The sequence below is a fragment of the Heterocephalus glaber genome, unplaced genomic scaffold (genome assembly GCF_053883595.1).
Source record: "Heterocephalus glaber isolate CG9 unplaced genomic scaffold, H.glaber_assembly_v1.0 deba00001608, whole genome shotgun sequence".
In the NCBI taxonomy this organism is placed as follows: domain Eukaryota; kingdom Metazoa; phylum Chordata; class Mammalia; order Rodentia; family Bathyergidae; genus Heterocephalus; species Heterocephalus glaber.
The window spans coordinates 5,238,506-5,243,871 of record NW_028258379.1 but is presented as its reverse complement, the minus strand read 5'-3'; positions in this window follow the sequence as shown (position 1 = coordinate 5,243,871).

Here is a 5,366-nt window from a genome sequence, read left to right as displayed (position 1 = left end):
TTTCACTCCATACATCAGAAAATCCTGAGGAAAAATTTCTAAGCATGCAGACCAAAGTGTAACAGGTTGTGAAGATGATGACCCCATGCTAGAGAGACTTGGGGCAGGCAGGAGATGCCCAAGAATAGGAGCTGCAAGAACAAATAAAAAGGAAAGAAGACAAAGGAGTATGAGGGAGAGGATATCAAAAGGGTCCCTGGTTAGAGGGGCCTGACAGTACATCGATTGGGGGTTAAAGGAAAGGACCAGGACCCCTGTATCAACATCAAAGGCTCAGAAGCCCCTGATGTTTCCACTGGAGAAAGGTGAAGAGGCTCCGAAGTGCTTCCTCCTGTCAGGGTCGTAGGGTGGCCTCAACTGCAAGGTCAACAAGGGTCCTGGATTCAGAGGGAGGGGGAGAAACGTCCTTAGGACAACAAAGCCACCGGTGGTCAGAGGATGTCCTCAAAACTTGGTTTAAGGAGTCGAAAACCCAGGAGGGGAAGCACTGGTGAACACAGTCAGGTAGGGGCCGCCCAAGATGGAGGTCAATAAAAAGCAGATGAGTGAGAACTGACTGAATTAAATATTCACCTGTGCTCGGCTGCCCACAGGACACAGGGAAGACAGAAGGTGACAAAAGAGATGGACCAGAAGACGAGACTCAAAGTCAGGCAGATCCCCAAACTGAAAGGCACCTCCATAATGACAATTAGTTGGCCTTGGGTCAAGGGAAGAATGAGGAAGACATTGGTCCAGAAGATAGAGAATTTGGCCCTGTCAGAGCCAGTGAGGTCTGTCCCAAAATATGACGTGTGAGGCACAGAAGGGACAGTGTTGGGGAGAATAAGACAGGTGGGGAAGCAGTCAGGGGAGTCCTGGGTACAAGAGGTCAGTCGAAATTCGGAGAAAGAAAGCAGGTCCAAGTGTTCAGGGAGAGTGGGGGTGTCCGGACATAAAGAAAGAGGCCTTAATGTTTATGTGGTGCACCCTTGAATGACGTCTCAACAGACAAAGGGAGGGGGTGTTCCTCTGTGGGAGGAACCACTCGGTTGACTGGCTGTGGGACTCTCAGCCACTTTAAGGACCATCCAGGCTGTAGGGTGTATTGATCTCATCGCAAGAGCACCCACTTGGCCTTTCTTAGATGTGTCCATGGAACCACAGTATGTCCCCAAACAAGTCCCGTAACTCTGAGGGGGAAATCCCCCCCTTTGTCCTGGGACATGGACAGAGAAGTCTATTGTTTGCCCTGCACACTGCCAGTCATTCATTCATGCATACAGCAATCATTCAGAGGTTAAAGACATTCCAACTCTATGCCCAGGGATTTACCAGATTGGCTGGGTTACAACCAGACCAGACCAGACCAGGGGGCCACCTCAGTCAGCGTCCTGACCTTATGGAGGGGCCTGGGGAATGCCTTTGACAAGGACTACTGTTACCCACCAGGACCAGAAGGATCCTTACCAGACCAGATGGGCTTCAGAAAATTTGGAGGGTGTCTCAGGTGTCTCTGCAGTCCCTTCAGTGTTGGCAGTGACACTACGGGGCCCTGGAACATCTCAGGGGGCGCCTCCCCTATAGTTTGCTGCCACAGACGAAAGGGATCACAGCGAGGCCAGTCCATCCGGGTGGCCATCTCGCTGGGGCCTCCAGCTGTTGTGGACGAGTGAGTTCGGACAATAGACGTGCGCCACACTCTGTGCCAGATTCAAGCCCATTTATTATAGCCCGGGGCCGAGGGGGGCTAGCGCCCTAGAAAGGTTCCTCAGCAATAGGAAGCAGTTTGATTTCTCCTTTTAAATCGTCCTTTCAGTTGGGGAGGGCTCAGGGGAGAGCAAGCAGAATCTGACAGAAGCAGAACCATGCCAGGTTAGTGGGGGTGCAAGGAAGTTTCACGCACACTAGGTGAGCTACAAAACATCCCGAAACTGTAGCAAGTTTACTGCCAAGAAGGATGTGGGGGTTTTGGGTGCTTTGTTCATGTGCAAGCACTGTGTTCAAGCACAGGTACAAAGTGACATCGAGGCACAAGATGGAGTCTGTTCGGCCATCACAAAAATACTATTGAGAGAGACTTCTACCTATGCTGTCACCGTGGTTTCAGGTGAGGTCTGACAACTCGGAGGGAATGGGATTGTGATGGGAGAGGTCACTGGGGTGATGGTTTAAGGCTTGGGCTCTGAGCGGGCCTGGGTTTGTGTCACAAAGTGTGCCTGACTCCCTGGCCATTCAGCCACAGATCCAGGAGTCTATGTAATTAGGCTGCTGCTGCAGGTGAACTTTCCCAGGGTAAAAATTGGAAGTTGAGGAAGACTTATAAACTGAAATTTCTCCTCCAAAAGGGAGAGTGGAGTTACCAGGTGGTAGGGTATGGGAGAGATACCTAAGTTACCATCATATCGTGACTTTAGATGCAGTGGGAGTGGTCCCCAACTGTGTGGCCTCACATGATTAGGTCCTAGGGACAATCTGAGGCAGCCAAGGCTTCCTCTCAAGATTTTTTCTAAGAGATAAGTGAAATAAATGTTTAAATACCGCATTGTTTCTCTGGTGTGAGAAACCAAAAGTGGAAATAAGGACTGAAATGTATAATGGATGTTGGGAAATGGGAAGAAAATGTTCAAATGGGAAGGGGAACAAGGGAGGACGGAGGGAGAAAGGAAGGAAGGGGCAAGACAAAAAGGGAAAACATAAGGGAAAAAATGGAAACAAAGCTTTGTACATAGGGAGGGGAGGGGGGTGGAGGGGAAGAAGGGGAAAAAAGAGGTGGGATATATCATGTACAGGTGCAAATTCCCTATGATATTGCCATCATTATGCATGCCTAAAATGTACCAATAAATGTTTTGCTATTGTAAAAAAAAACAGATTTTTTTTTCTAAGAGAAGTAGGAGCTCAGTTTATGAAGTCCATGAAATCAACTTATTAATTTTCTCTTCAGCATCCTTTAGGATGGCCACGTCAGGCACCCTATTTTCCTTCAAGTCTCTGTTCAAGATTCTAAAAGCTGGGTATGGGAGGCTGAGGCGGATTCTGAAACAAATAGGTGAGCATCAGTATGTATATTTTTCCTTTCCCTTCCTTCTCTCCCACCCTTCCTCTTTCTTGCTTGGTTCCTTCCTGTCTTTCTTTTTGTGCTACTAGGAATTGAACCTAGGACCTTTACCCTGAGCTACATTCCCAGCCCCCAGGACTGCCCCTTTTTCTTTTCAGACAGAATCTTGCCAAGTCTCTAAATTGCCCAGGCTGGGCTCGAATTTTGATTCTCCTGCTTCAGCCTCCCAGAGTTCTGGGCTTATAGGTGTGCACCACCGCACCCTGCTGATGTATGTTTCTTAATGTCGCCCATTTTCATAAAACATATTCAGAATAGAAAGAAGTAAACTTGCAGATACTAGCAATAGTGCCAAAGGCCAGAAGGATCTGAAACAGATCAAAAAGGAGCTGGAAGTGAAGAAAACTTGTCAAAGAAACAAGTGGCCTACAGACCTCACCATCTCCTCCAAGCAGAGGCTGGCACTTCCTGTAGCTTGTTCCACCAACTAGGTAGAGGAGGGCCTTTTGGTTCTTCTCTAAGCCCCTTATCCTTAGAACAAAGTCCACCTGTATCCAAACACTAGGTTTGTGTTACTACTGACACCAGATATGAACAGAACTCTGAAGGGCAGGCCAGAGCTGAGTGCAGTAGCACTTAGAAACAGCAACCACAAAAACAAATGACCTTGTCTAATTTTTCCTGAGAGCCAGCATGCTTCACTTCTTGCTTACTGAAACACTGTTATTCCATAGTCTCATTTTCTCATTGCTATCTGTGTTCGAATTCATGGTTCCAGAGATATCCAGGAGTTAGCACAGAGTCTGTGATAGCTGTGTGTAGTAGCTGAGGGCTGTCTTGCAGTATTACACACCTCATCCTGACTCCTAAATTTGTATATAGGTGGGTCTGGACATAAAACGCGTGTCGTGCGTGCGTGCGTGCGCACATGCATGTGTGTTGTGGTACTGGGGATTGAACCCAGGGCTTTGCGCTGAGATACAATCCCATCCTTTTTTATTTATTTTGAGATGCAGTCTTATTACATTACTAAATTGCCCAGGCTGGGCTGGAACTTGTAACTCTCCTCCCTCAGCCTGCAAGAGTCCTGGGATTACAGGGTTGTACCACCACACTCAGCCTGCATGTTTATTTATGGCATCAACCATATGGACAGAAATTCTAGATTCATGACTACTTTTATCTTTATAAAATATTTCAATAGGGCCAGGGATTTAGCTCAGTGGTTCCGCCTCCTGCCTTGAAAGTGCAAGGTCCCGAGTTCGATCCCCGGTAGGAAAAAAAAAATTTTTTTTTTAATTAATACAGTGTTTGTACTCACTGATAAACTAAAAGTCTATTTCCAGATGCTTCTTTCTCGTATATACTTCCTTTGTTTTATTAGAAAGTAAAGCTCTATAAGTGGGTAACCACCTAGTTCTCAGACTCTGATCCATCTTCATCTTTTTGTTGTTGTTGTTTGAGACAGAGTCTCACTATGAAGCCCAGGCTGGCCATGAACTTGGCGCAGTCCTCCTGCCTCAGCCTCTTGAGTGCTGGGACCACAGGCGTGTGCCACCACACCTGGCTTCATCTTCATCTTGACTAATTTGGAAGTATGGGACTTCATAAGTCTGTCAGATGCAACCACACAAAGCCAATCATGAAGATTATTTGTTTTAAGGTATTTCTTGGTAAGATAGTTCAAAAACCTTTCAGAGAACTGTTTCTCAGATACAATTGTGATTTTATTCTTGCAGTGTTCAGTGTGAACAACATTCCCAAGATTTCGAGTTTTTCCATTGACTTTAACCTTTGCTCTCAGAAACTGTTCAAAATTTCCATCTTCTACTGGATGAGTAAGGCCCAAATTAAACTTCCAGGCTGACCTCTTAGGGTCCTTGTCTTTCAGCACTGTCCCCAGCACCCAGGCGACCACAGCTCAAAATCTTTTTTTTTTTTTTGGTACCGGGGATTGAGCTTGCAAGGCAGGCACTGGAACCACTGAGCTAAATCCCCGGCCCCTACAGCTCAAAATCTTAGCATTTGTTAACTATGGCTTATATTTTACCTGTAAATTTTTATATGTGGTTTTTAAAATATTTTAGAAGCAAAACAGCCCTTTGGAACAGTTTTAACTTTTTAATTTTAATGCTTTATTTTACCTTTCAGGTAAATATATATCCAAATTTTGAATACATATTTTGAAATTACAATTTGAAAATCAATTACATTTTCTTTTCATCCTTTAGATAATAGAACATAAATTATACAAAAGCTCAATTATACAATATAATTAGTGGGCTGGGTGTGGTGGTGCACACCTGTAATCCTAGTACTCAGGAGG